Here is a 15,000-nt window from a genome sequence, read left to right on the forward strand (position 1 = left end):
GGGAATGGGTCCATGTACGAGTATGCGTGCTGACCCGGCGACCGCTCACTGGCTACTCATAAAAGGTGGACATTATCGGCTATTCGTGGAGGGTACAAATTATCGTCCCTCGTAGAAGCCGGAAATCAACGCGTTAAATACACAAGAACACTCGATACTCCCCCATAAGTACCTCCCTTGAACGGCAAGTACAAGTTACTACTAAAGTGACGCGTACAAAGTCTGTTTGTCTCCATTCTTTTGGCGTGTAGTAAAGCGACTTGCCACCAGACGCTGGTACTATTTCACGATAACACCGCGTGATGTTTACCCAGCGCCCGGTGTTTGCACGGCGTCCACCACAGCGTCATGAACTATAGCCACTACTTGGATTACTATTATGGACAGTCTGGTGTGTGTGTGTGTGTGTGTGTGTGTGTGTGTGTGTGTGTGTGTTGGGCCGGCCACATCACAGCCACAGCTAACACCCAAAGCAGTACTGGTAACGTTTAAAATCCTTTCACTCCTCAGCGCGTCATCCGTTAACATTTTCAATATTGTAAAGAAACTGAAGGTAATGAAGAAGAAAAGGCGATTATAAAGTTGACTTCTCTTGTTATTACCAAAGAATTCAGCACTGCTAGAGAGCTGAAATTAATAACTAAGTTGTTTGTAAAGAAGAAAACGGGAATATAAATCTGACTTTTCTTATTACAAAAGAATTTGCAGCCACTAAAAAAATATAATAGATGATCAGGTTGTTTGCAAAGGAGGCACAAAAGTGTTAGCACACATCAGCACTGAACACACCATCAGTAACAATCAGCTCAGTGCTCAAGTTAAGTTCTCAGTTGAAGTAATTTACAAGTCTCTTTTCTCTAGTTGACCTCACGATGCACTCACCGTCACATTAATAGCTTGCCCATTTTCTTTGTCATAGCCAGTGGAGTCATTTTACTGCCAGTGCATCGGAATGGAATAAATGGATATTGGCAGAGAGTCTAATGACAGAAATTCCCTATTGCGTTGTTGGCGCTGGAATTCTTTTACTGTTTAAATGCACCTGTGTTAGAATCCAAACTTCATTAATTTTATACTTGTATTTTTATTACGAACATTCAAACAATTGTACTGAACATTCAAACTATTGTATTGAATGTGGAGAAAAAGTCGTCTTACTCTAAGTACCTTTACCTTCACACTGCAGATTATATTGCTAAATAATTTGCCATCCTCTCGATTACAATGAACAGCCACTAGTATAAGCTATTTTTGACTTAAGGATATTTTTTTATGATTCTACTGATAATACACAAAGATTCTGTATCATCAGTATGATAACCACTCCAGAGAACACAATTAATAATCCCTATGGCCTTTAACCCTTAAAATCCTGGTGGCTTCTTGGAAAATAGTACCTTAGTCCACTTCAACTCGAAATCGTACGAAAGTAGATACTTTTAGACCCAGAATTTTACTAGACACAACACACGACTCACTGTTTAAAGAGAATACCCATGAACCTTCGTTAAATAATGAAATCTTAGCATAAATAAGAGTATAAGACAGCCACCGAATTCAGAGGGTTAAAAATAATCCTGATGAAGAATTAAAGCCTAATTATTTTTCCTTCGCTTGTACATCAGCATGATAAACTTCGATGACAAATCTGTGAAATGAGTCTTCCTCCTCGTCTTCTGCAGCCGGAGTCCTTCATTAGTGGTTGCACTATGTATAGCTTACCTTCCCTCACCTTCTCCTGCTACTCTTGCAAAACCCGCCATTAATTCACTCAGAAGGGACGCGAAGAGAACATTCACACTCACGACTCTTCATATTTCAGACTCCTCCCTGAATAGCGGTAGTTACAGCTGCCACTCGCTCATGAATAACTTGAGCCCTTCGATCTCACCCTCGTGTTTGAACAGACTGCCAGTGTGGTAAAGAAAACAAAGACGGTATCCTGTGGCCTTAAGTGACCAACCTCAGCTAACGCAACGCGGCGGAACCTAAAATAACGTAACCTAACCTCACTTAACCTTGCTTAGACTAACCTACCTCTTCCCAGTTTAATTTAACCCAACAAAAACCCGACTTACACTCACTTCACGCGCTCCCTGCATCTTTTACACGTCCATTCTCCCCCTCTGCCCCCACCGCATCACCTCTCCACGGTCCCTAAACCACACCTCACACGGAACGAGGCTGTACAGGGCCGGCTTCCGGTAAATTATTCACTCCTATGTTACACTTTGCATTTGAAATAAAACTGTATTGCCGGAATGCACTCAAGTGATTGCTATAACTCGTGTGGTGATGGTGGTGGTCGTGGTGGTGGCGGTGGTGGTAGGTGTGCGGTTACCACTACTTCACAAGCACTATCCTGTTATCATAATTAATATAATAATTATTTACAGTAGTAGTAGCAGTAGTAGTAGTAGTAGTAATAGTAGTAGTAGTAGTAGTAGTAGTAGTAGTAGTAGTAGTAGTAGTAGTAGTAGTAGTAGTAGTAGTAATTGAATAACTGAATATACTAACACCTTTGATTGATTTCAATACATCAAGTAAAATACCTACATCATTCTGGTACTGGTAAAAGTAGTAGTAGTAGTAGTAGTAGTAGTAGTAGTAGTAGTAGTAGTAGTAGTAGTAGTAGTAGTAGTAGTAGTAGTAGCAGCTGTAGCAGTAACACAAGCATTAACATTACCACTAGCTGTAACAGTAGCATTAGCAGTAACGGCAGCATTACCACTAAAAACAGCAGCACAAGTAGCAGTAGAAGCAGCAGCAGCGTGACTCATACACCGCCCTAAACCCGTATGATCCAACAAAGAACACACACACAAACACACAAACAAACACACACACATACAGACACACACACACACACACACACACACACACACACACACACACACACACAAAACCCTAAGCACACTCCACATCCTATCTTAACCTCTCCTAAAGCCACGACTCATCCTAGATGCTACCCAGACGACAAGACTCCTAGATGAGGAAGACACAGCCAGGCCAAACCTACGTAGGCGACATACTGACGAAGACATGAGACGGGCAACTCCCAGGAGGACATGACGAGGACGACAGGGCGACACTTCACATTGAACAAGGAGAGACATGACACAACAGTGGGAGAGATGAACAGGCAGGTAGGCAATATATGAGGAAAGCTTGCATGACTGAGCTGAGGTGCACAACGGGGTCATGGCTCCACTCCCCTCCCCCCAGTGACGCAACAAAGAGTTCAAGGTAATCGAATAGTGACCTGGTGCTGAGGGTTTAGAGCGGCTCGTGTTGTTGTGGGACGTCTGGGTCTGGCAGGGAGGGCGGCGACTGACGAAAACAAGGGATTGAGTGATGTAGTTTCGTCAATACTTTTATTGGGCTTAGTACGGAGCTGTGTGCGAGGATTTAATGAGACAATGATGGTGGGGCTAAGTCTGCTACTGTTGCTACTTTTGTCACTGCTGCTACTACCACTATTACTACTACATTAGTTTTATTGCTACTACTACTACTACTGCAGCTGCTACTAGTACTACTGCAGCTGCTACTACTACTACTACTACTACTACTACTACTACTACTACTACTACTACTTCTACTATTACTATTACTTCTACTATTACTACTACTACTTCCACTACTACTACTACTACTACTACTACTACACCTACTACTACTACTATTGCTGCTGCTACTACTATTACTACTACTACTACTACTACTACTACTACTACTACTACTACTACTACTACTACTACTACTACTACTACCACTACCACTTTTGCTGCTGCTACTACTACTACTACTACTACCACTTCTGCTGCTACTACTACTACTACCACTTCTGCTGCTGCTACTACTACTACTACCACCACTTCTGCTGCTACTACCACTACCACTTCTGCTGCTACTACTACTACTACTACTAGTACCCTATAAAAAAGAACCAATAACAGCAATGACAACAGCAACTATAATAACAACAACAACAAGAACATCACCACTTCCACCACTACTAAAAACATCATCAGCAGTAGTAACAAGAGCAACAACGACAAGGACGGCACAAAGACAAGAAATAATAATTCAAATACTACCACTAATGAAAATTTAATGCAAAACTTTTCCTTTTATAATTTTCAGGTGATGCGGGGCCGGCCTCCATGCATCATTAAAAACAAAGCAATAACAACACGTGCTCCTCTTCGGTGGAAATATTGGTGTTGAAATACGAAAGCATTAATAAAAGCGTGAAAATCATCAGAATTTCATCACTTTTAAGACAAAGCGAATGTTTGTCGCTCTCTGGATGAAAACTGCGACAATATTCATAAAGGTTTTATGTTGTTGTTGTTGTTGTTGTTGTTTTATTTTACATTTTTCTCTTCATATTCATTATTATAAAGCTTCAGTGATAGTGGTGTTGCAATAATGCTAATGCTAATGATGATGATAATGATAATAATAATAATAATAATAATAATAATAATAATAATAATAATAATAATAATAACAATAATAATAATAATAACATACCATAAAACGTTGGTAATTAGCTTCATTATTAACACTGCTAAGTTTCATTATCATCATTACCATTATTATCATTTCTGACATTATGAACACACACATACACACAAAAAAAAAAAAAAAAAAGCCAAGGCCGCAGACTCAGCAGGTGCGCGGGGCGACTCAGCACTAATGACCGCGAGAACAAGCCGGATAAATCAGCGCCGCCGTGGTAATTAGCGAGCAATGACCGCCATGCACGGTGAGGGGGGCGCCGCTCGCGTGACCCAGCCTCCGTCGCCGCGCGGGAGCTTTGGTGTGATGAGGGGGCACGGAGCTACTGAGGCAGGTACAGATGGTGGTGGTGGTGGTGGTGGTGGTGGTTCTTGCATGTGATAACTTGCTTTGTCTCTCGCTCGGTGGTAAGGTTCAAGGTCGTGATTCATAATTCATGTGACTTTTCTTGCTAGACATGAATTATCATTCATTATTATTATTGTTATTATTGTTATTATTATTATTATTATTATTATTATTATTATTATTATTATTATTAATATTATCATAATCGTTATTATTACACTATATAACAAAATTTAATTTTTGGTTTGTCCTTGGCCCTAAACCATAATTTTCCAGCTATTTTTATCTAAACAAAATAGAAAAAAAGTTATTTTGATTTTAAAACTTTGCTTTTGTGGTTAGACAATGAATTTACATTTTTGCCTTATTTCATTATAGTATGAGTTACTACTGGTTTTCATGTCATTTGTAAAATCTCTAGTGCTTATCTAATTGCTTTTGAAATGTTACAAGCAAGTTGAAACAATGAAAGAAAGAATATAAAGTTTTCTAAAGATTTTTTTTTTAATTTGAACAAGATCATTCTTGAACTGACCAGATCTAGCAAGAAATTTCTCATATTTTGAAGAATTTGGTTACATTTCAGAAATCTCAGATCTTCCAGAATGTTCTACCAGACACTTTTAGAAGTTTCTAGAACATTTTAGTACATTCTATTCAATATAGACATTTCCAGAATATTCTAGAACTTTCTAGAATACAGTAGAAATATGAAATATCAAAAATTTTCTAGAATCTACAAGAATTTTCTACAATGATTCAGAATATTCTAAAGTAGGTTGAAATAATATTCTAGAAAGATTGAAAACATTCTGGAACGCATTCTAGAAAGACTAAGAATATTCTAGAGTACTGCTTGACAATATAAAATTAGGGGTTTGCAGACCACCAGTCAGTTCTGTTTTGGCTGCCTGTGAAGACACATCACAAGAGGTGAAATGGCATCAAGAGGCTGCAGTCATTCTCCAGATGCTTTCTGCTACATATGTGGTCAATTAATCAAGACAAGAGTAAAGAAGTTCTCTGTGACAGCATCTGGTAGTAAATGGTGAAATTTAGCTAATTTGGGGCAAAAAAAAAAAAAAAAAAAATTGTAAAAGACACAAAAGCAAAGTTTGACAGGAATATTTTCTATTGTCTTGCAATGGAAAGAATTGGAAAATAACACTTGCTTGTCAAAGAAAAAATCGTGTTATATTATTATCATCATTAACAGTAGTAGTCCTGGCAGAAATAGTAGTAGTAGTGATAGTAGTAGTAGTAGTAGTAGTGGTAATGGTGGTGGTAGTAGTAGTAGTAGTGGTAGTGGTAGTAGTAGTAGTAGTAGTACTAGTAGTAGTAGTAGTAGTAGTAGTAGTAGTAGTAGTAGTAGTAATAGTAGTAGTAGTAGTAGTAGTTCGCACAAATGTAATAAACTTGGTTGTTTGTCTCATGCGACATTTATGGTTTTTTACTTCCTTTCTTTCCTTCTTACACACCAGCTTGCCAAGGAGTGATGGTCAATGCTAACTTGTCATCTGCACATAATAAAAATAATTTCTACAATACCAATATTCGATCACAAGGTGAGGGAATGCATGGCTAACTGTCTCATAATCTCCCGGACAGCTGCCAGTCTTCCTTGGTTCACTTTGTAGGTGACGAAAAACTAAAGTCACGTCATTCATTCTTCTGACAAATAAGACAATATACTCGTATAATTTTGTTTTCAATATCAAGGACCGAGAAATAGGGAGAAAAAGCCGTCCAATTCGCTGTTCTAAAATAAAAAAATGTACATAGCGAAGTAAAAATAAGACAAATAGATAGATAGATAGATAGATAAATAAATAAATAAATAAATAAAATAAACTTTCGCCACTTGCCACTTAATTAATTCCATTTCACCTTTCACTTCATCTGCACACTACCTACATAAACATCACTTTCTGTCCGATCACAAACTACGCCAACACTGAATGCACTTTTCACGCTACTACAACATCGGAAACAGGTGAAAATTACACTTCAACATCCGTTACTTTGTTGACATGGAATTAAATGACTACCGTGGCACAGGAGTAACATTTTCCGCCTGTGTATCGACAATTCCTAAGACGAATTTGAAGCTCATTTTGTTTTCATGGAGACTTTTGCTTATCTTTCAGTTCGAAGAAAGTGGCATTACGCTGTACAATCTTACATTAATATTACAGTGAGCAATACTTGTTTTCCTACCTTCCTTGCTTGCACCACATGACCTTATTGATGTGATGACGAACACTACTCATTCAAGTCAATCTTTCTTCGTTCCTTCCTTTTCCCTTCCCTCTTGTTCTCGTTGTACGAATGAAATATAAGTTGTATTGGTTTTACTACATTTACACTTTCGATTACAATTCAAAGTCATTTATACTTTATTCTTCATGTATTGGTTTTAACACATTTACACTTTCGATTACAATTCAAAGTCATTTATATTTTATTCTTCAATTTCTGTATTCAAATAAATGCTTTCTAATTTGTTAGGATTTTGCAAAATATTTTACCTTATAAAAATTGGTTTAAAATGTGCAAATGTTAAATATAAAGCAGTGACATTAAAATACAAATAAGATATTTCTGTGATACCTACTTTATATATGACAATTTATCACTGACATCTAAGGTAATTGAAAAACATGGAATTAATTATTGGAGTGTCATTATATTTCAACGATGGGACACATTTTCAGGTGGTTTCGTCTGATGAAAATAACACGCGTGGTGACTCAGTTTTATTTATGCTCGGCGCGTGACGCAGGCAGTGCCGTGGCGGAAGGTGTCAAGCACCAGCCTGACGCTCTTTGCCTCAGAATTACTTCAGTCATTAATTCATGTCGACATTTCCTAGTTTTCGAGAATACACTTGAAAATAAAAAGGTCGTGTAAATTTGAACCGGTTGTCAGTCACTCTTAAAAACAATAATTATTACTTGTTTCGTTACGTGAACACATTTACGCACGCATGAAAACAAGTACGTAACTGATGATGAAAAAAAAAAAATCATAAACATTAACAACAAAAGAAAACTCCAAAACTGAAATGTTTTAAAAATCGCTACTCCAGATAATGATAAACACTTTCAAATCATCAAGACAAACCACTGAACATTCACAAAGGAAAAAAAAATAAAATCTAAAATGAAAGCAGACTACGCCTTATAAGTATCAATTCAGTCACATATATCCACTTTCAAACCACAATCACTTTTAACCATTCACTGCCGAAAAAAAAGAAATCCCACAATAGCATTTCAATTTCGAGGTTTTGCAGCTTGACGTCACCGCGAAGTCATGAGGCAAGCAAAGAAGGGAGGGTGAGGGCTCAGCGTTGGCCTGCAGTGAGGGAGATCAAAGCCTGCACATCAGAAGGATTCCTGCGCGTGGCGGCGTGACGCTGTGCCGCCTGCAGCCCAAGGAAGCAGCGCGGCGCCTCGGAAAGAACTAGAAAAGAAAAGGAAAACAGAATAGAGAAGACAACAGCAGGAAGAGCTCGTCCGTGTGTGTGTGTGTGTGTGTGTGTGTGTGTGTGTGTGTGTGTGTGTGTGTGTGTGTGTGTGTGTGTGTGTGTGTGTGTGTGTGTGTGTGTGTGTGTGTGTGTGTGTGTTTGCTTACGAATCACTAAAGTAGGAAAGAGAAGAGAAAAAAAAAATAGGCGAAAAGGAGGGATGGGAGAAGAAAAATGTAGAAAGACTAACAGTGAAAGAAGGAAGGGAAAAAAAAAGAACAAGGAAAAAAACAAGACAGTAGAAACAAAATGGCAGAAAGAGATAACGATAAAGAAAGATAAGCACGTCGGGAAAGAATAAGGAGGCAGAAGGAGAAAGAATGAGGAGGAGGAAGAGGAGGAAGAGCAGGAGGAAGGGCGTCGATGATGACAAGTGCCCTGTGATTTGCCGCCTCCCGCTCACACTCCTGCCGCCGCGTTCTGTTTTATGTCCAGTAATGGTAATGTTTATTGCTATTTTTTCCCTGCGGGGCGTCACCAGTGAGTCGCCTTCCCTCTGCGAGTGAGGTTAAGGGAGTGAAAATTATACACCTTTGGCTTAGTTTATTCCCACACGCTCCCTTTCATTAGTATTGTTTCCACGCCTTGTATTCTCATCTTTTCATTCACTCTCCCTCTCCTCTCACCACCTCACCCTCCTTGCCTGTCTCCCTTTTCCCTCTTCCTGAAAATTCTCTCCCATTCCTTTTCCTCCCCTTTCCTATCTCTCGCTCTTTTGTATTCCTCTCGCTTTCCTTCTCCTCCATTCCCTGTACACCTTCCCAGCACACCCTTATCTTATCCCCCTTCCTATTTCCTTCTTCCTCTTATGTATCTCCTTCACTCTCTTTCTCCTCCACTGCCTGTACTCTCTTCTCTATTCCCCATCCTCACAGCTCCCTCCCTCCAATAATACTCTTCCTATTCCGCTCTCACTCTCCCTCCTCTCTCCCCTTATTCTTCTTCTCCTTCGCTAGCGTCAGTTCACGAACATAAGTGAAAAGCATTCCCGTGTAACAAAAAAAAAAAAAAGTTTGCTACGGGAACTATAAAACAATATGCCAATAAAAAAAAAAAAGCTAATAATATTTCATACTCGATTTCCGCCCCTTCCTTCCCCTTCCCTCCCCTCAGTCCCTTTAGTGATGGTTTTCCGATATTATGAATGGAAAAAAAAAAAAAGAAACATCCATAAATTTGGCACTTTAGCGAGTTATTTCCCATAATATGAGCTCCTGCCGGTAACGTAATGCCAGAAGTATTTATGAACCCTTCACTCACTCATACTCTCTTGCTATGAACTGGAGCGAAGGTTACACGCCAAGCCAGAGATTCGGACAGACTCAAGTATCAAAGTATCATCAAACGTTATTTACTTTTTAGTTCACCTGCCAAATGCCACAAACTACGCACCTTCTCAAACATGAACGGAACAAATGCATGATGTCAAGGAAGATTGAACTTTCTCATGATTAACTGTAATTTGAGAGGAATCACCTGACAGCCAGAAACGAAGAACAAAAAATGTTTCATCTATAACTGAGAGTTCAAGATCGACAGTATTCGTATAGCTTTACAAAACGCAAATCACATAATCTGACATAAGCATACCCTTTGATTTGTCAGGAACATCGGTATCACAATTGTTTTTTACAAGTTGTACACATGTTAATAAAACAAAAGCATTATTGAATATCAAGGAAGAGATAGAAAAGAGGGAGAGATATGGAGGAAAGGGGAGATGGAGGCATGGAGGGATAAAGTTATATATGGAGGAACCAGTGGAGATGAATGGAAGGATGATAGAAAACAAAAAGACCGAGATATGGAAAAATACAAGTAAAAAAAAAAAATGCAAAACATAAAACACCTAGGGAAAAAAAATGAAAACCCCTCAGCATCAAACAAGAAACAAGAACTAACACAAATAAAAAAAAAAAACTCAAAAGAAATACAAGGCACAAATAACACCCAAAAAAACAAGAAAAATCCAGTCAAAACCTCAGCAGCAAACAAAGAATAAGAAACACACACACACACACACACACACACATTTTTCCAAATAGAAAATGTCACTTTGGCGAACATTGACAGAAAAACGTATATAACGCTGGACTCGCAGGAATCAAGTCACGGGAACTCGATGACGTCAATATCAATTCTTCCCTGCAATTTGAGAAGTGAGGAGGCGTCTCGAGCTCCATTAGTTGCTCCGTTCCTCTCCTTGTGACGCGAGAGATTATAAAATGCAGGTAACGGTGAAGTAGTGTTCTGTTTTGTATTTTCTTCTCGATTTTACTAGTTTTTCGCTTCATTTCTCTTCTCGCTTTACACTTCGTTGGCTTTTTATTCAATGCTTCAAGTGACGTGGTATTGAGTGTGACATTAGAACGGAGAGTCAGAAACGGGGGTGGGGGGAGAGAGAGAGAGAGAGAGAGAGAGAGAGAGAGAGAGAGAGAGAGAGAGAGAGAGAGAGAGAGAGAGAGAGAGAGAGAGAGACAGAGAGACAGAGAGACAGAGAGAGAGAGAGAGAGAGAGAGAGAGAGAGAGAGAGAGAGAGAGAGAGAGAGAGAGAGAGAGAGAGAGAGAGAGAGAGAGAGAGAGAGAGAGAGAGAGAGAGAGAGAGAGAGAGAGAGAGAGGCTATCTCCGCGTAGTAATGAAAAGAGCTGTGTCGTGTACAAACGTAAGGCACAGCCATTTCACTTATATTAATACACACATTAAGAGGAAAAGAAATTATCTCAGTGCTATTGAGTCGCATCGAAACAAATAAAACCGTTCACGTAAAAATTAAGTACCTCGTATTAACGAAACAAAATAACGTAAATTAACCGAAAGGGTTTTCTAAAATGTACAAAATTCTTTGATCATAAAATCACATTGCACTTTTAAGTCATGCTAAAACAAACTTATCCATGTAGATTGAACAGAAAAGAAGTGAGACATTAAATATATGCATTATTAATACCAATAAGCGTCGTTCATTATTCCAAATGTCGATATTGTAAGTGCGATATGATTCCCTTACACATTTGTAAGGCATTCAGTTGTGCATAACACTTTGACATGTCATCTAGTGTCCATAAACTTTTTAATAACTATTACCTTTACTCTTTATAAAGCCAAACCACAAGACAAGCAGTTTAATGATTAATAGAGACTCAACAATACCGTGCAATACATGGCGAAAGTTATAATCTTGACAATTTATTTCAGGTAATTTTTTTCTTTTTTGTGCTAGCAGTTATCACATTATATCAAAAAGAAATATTATGTATTTCCTACCAATTTCCAAAGGCATATATCCACTGAATTCTATTGTGTCCCCTATATTCACGAAAAGATAATGAACGTCCTACAGCAACATATGAGGGTCATGAATAGTCCTTGATATATGATTTTATCCACAAGTTTTATCACCAATTTGAAGTTTAAGACGCAATCAGTATAAGATTACGAACGTAGCGATGACAACAGAGACGTCAAAATACTACCCATCAACATGAGCATATCAAGATTGTAAATTGAATATGGCAACGCCTCACCGCAGGTGTTTACGTATCCATTATGTCTGCAATCCATACACAGTTACCAACACAATGAGGGCAAGAAATAACTCAAATATTCGCTTAATTGTTTTTTTGTTTTTTTTTGGCCAGTGTAAGCTAAACGTTAAAATTAATAACAGTAAAATCTTCAAAACATTCAGCCCTTACTTTCGTGGTGGTATCAGAGAACAAGGTAAGGCAAGGATGAAACCAAGACGTGGAGCACTTGAGGTTAATGGATAGTTCATGTTGGTTAAACGCAGCTATGTATCCCCGTAGACTTTCCCGCGAGTGTCATTAGTCTCTTCACTTGACCTGGATTGTGGTGGCATTTGAGAGCAAGGGAAGCACCGATAAGAGGAAGGCAAGTGGAGAGAGTAAATTGAGAGGGATGTGGAGTGAGAGACAGGATAAGAAGGATTAAAATAACGAATGAGTGGAGGTGGCACTGATAAAGCGAGGGAAGGAGAAAACGGTCTGGATAACGAAGGGTGGACAGAGAAGTCGGCACATGTAGAGAGAAGAAAGATCGAAAGTGTGAGATAATGCAAGGAAAAAAAAAGGGACGAAAGGGAGAAGCACTGACATGGGAAACGAGAATAAACGGTGAAAATTAAAAACGAAAATAATGACGACAAATGTAAGACAAAGAAGAAAGCTGCTTATCTTTCTCTCTTGTTGCGTCTTTATGTATCACATTTGCCGCTTTTCTTCGCTTCTTGATCTGCATTTCATTACTTCTATGCCTCCTCTTCTTTCCTGCAACTTTCCTTCGACGCAAAACTAAGCGCATCGAACAAACCGAAATTCACAAACGCTTCCAAGCATCCTACCCACGACTACCCCTTAAAGAAACGACAGAAAACGAAACAGAGAGCGAAACAGAGGACGGAACAGAAAACGATATCCCAGCCGGCAGCAGCGTAGCATATGAATCACAAGTACAGACAAATGCCGGTTTATTGTTCGCGCATAAATTTAGTCTGGCGTGATGAAGTGCCAATACACTCACTACAGTCACTCCCTTACGCCTGAAGCCCAAGAGAGCGACCACCACGCTTCCCAACACGCCTCCTACCGCGCCGCCTACCAGCGCACCGCCACACCGCCACGCTTCTCTCTGGTTTCTCTCCGCTGGAATGTTTCTACGCACTTACAACAGCATTCTCTTACTCACCTCCACGATGACTTACGCGTCTCTCGGGGAGTGGGTGGAAGAGGTGCTGGATGGTATGGCGACCGTACCTGTAAACACCGAAGAGGATTTGGGTAAGGAATGGAAATATGAGTAATACGAAAAGTAATTCCCCGAGCGGAGCGAGGGAATTCCAATCTTATTACCGCTTTTATTACCGCACATCTCTACAACCCACCGCCTGGCCCCTGGAGGGTACAACGATGATCTGGCAAGAAGCACCTCTTGGTGTCCGTCGCATTTAGAAATTGCGATTTCAGTCTCGGAAACACCTCCCGGCAGGTAACTTTTGACGCTGCATCTTTCTTCTTTTATGACATTCCTTCGTCAGGCTCACCGTTTTGCGCATTTTGCATATTTCGACTTATCGAGAGCGCAAAATGCGCGAATTATATGCCATAACTCACTTCATATACGGGATAGCCAGTTTTGGCTGACACCACCAGACTCACCAGTGACTAGAAGCAAGATGTATTGTAAAAACTTGACAAAACAAAAAAGAAAATGGTATTACGACGAGCTGAACTGTGATGTTAAAAAATGTTTATAACATGTTTTACTTATGCTCGCTGTTTTCAACAATTAATCACTGAATGCTGAAATATATCATTACATTAAGTAGGAAACTCTCGTAAACCACGATAGCGTGATAAGAATGTAGATAAAGCTTCATATGTTGAAAACACAGTCATTTATAGCAACATGTCACTCGCCGCAACCATCACGGCGGCGCGAGACTTAGCACGGCGTGTGCAGGTGGGCTCCGTGCTCCGTGTGATCAGGTCTGCGACGCGTCTAAAAATTAGAACACCCAGCCGCTGGGAAAGATTCTTTAAATTGCTTCACATCTTAAAGCACCTATTACCTGGTTAGAATAATTAACATGAAAAAAAAGTAATATGTATGAATAAATAGCATGAAACAATAACACAATAATATACTGTACAGTAGCATGAAAAGTGACACGAAAGAATAACTAATATTAAACAGTAACAAATTAATATAAAGTAACATGACAGAGTAACAACTAATAATAAGCAACACGACACAATAACAAAGCTATATATAATAAGATCATGAAAATCCTAAATCTAATTACAATCCATATGGTGCATTACCATAAGAATACGCATCTTTTTTTTTTTTTTATGTAGAAGGGACACTGGCCAAGAGCAACAAAAATCCAATGAATAAAAAAGCCCACTGAGATGCCAGTACCAGAAAAGGGTCCAAAGCGGTAGTCAAAAATTGAAGGATAATTCCTCTTAAAGGAATTCAAGTCATAGGAAGGTGGAAATACAGAAGCAGGCAGGGAGTTCCAGAGTTTACCAGAGAAAGGAATGAATGATTGAGAATACTGGTTAACTCTTGCATTAGAGACATGGACAGAATAGGGATGAAAGAAAGAAGAAAGTCTTGTGCAGTCTTGTTAATACCAATACCAAGAAATTACTATGGTTCTCGTGTTTACCTGAATTATTGCATTTCGATCTGTTTACTTACTTTAAACATTCTCTAGGTAAAAAAAAAAAAAAAAAAACTGCATACAGCACAGCGTGTCATAGTTCACATTTGTGCGACTATTAACGGTAAAGGTAATGGGCGAAATACATTTTCCAATATTTACTTTGTGTGGTATCGATGCATTCTGGAAAGTGGTGGTGGTGGTGGTAGAAAAATGCTGTATATGAATTGCACCGATAATAATAACAACTGGATCAACAACAACAACAACAACAACAACAACAACAACAACAACAACAACAACAACAACAACAACAATCATGAAAACAAAGCACAAAATCTTAAACCATAAAACTTTCTACTTCCTTCCTCCCCGTCTCTCCCCTGTCCCTCTTCTCCTATAACCTCT

General features: G+C 39.1%; 1 long non-coding RNA gene across 2 annotated transcripts in view; it reads right to left on the reverse strand.

Annotated features, from left to right (window-relative positions):
• The window catches only part of LOC135102583 (uncharacterized), a 61,128-nt gene that overhangs the window by 32,370 nt on the left and 13,758 nt on the right, over positions 1–15,000 (reverse strand). Inside the window, exons 2-3 of one of the 2 annotated variants that reach the window (XR_010269686.1) lie at positions 13,110–13,177; positions 7,537–8,340 (exon numbers count right to left, since the gene is read on the reverse strand). This is a non-coding gene — a long non-coding RNA (uncharacterized LOC135102583). Of the gene's footprint in view, positions 1–7,536; positions 8,341–13,109; positions 13,178–15,000 lie in introns of those variants that run through there. The other variant, XR_010269687.1, reaches the window with a different exon arrangement.

The sequence above is a fragment of the Scylla paramamosain genome, chromosome 8 (assembly GCF_035594125.1).
Source record: "Scylla paramamosain isolate STU-SP2022 chromosome 8, ASM3559412v1, whole genome shotgun sequence".
In the NCBI taxonomy this organism is placed as follows: Eukaryota; Metazoa; Arthropoda; class Malacostraca; order Decapoda; family Portunidae; genus Scylla; species Scylla paramamosain.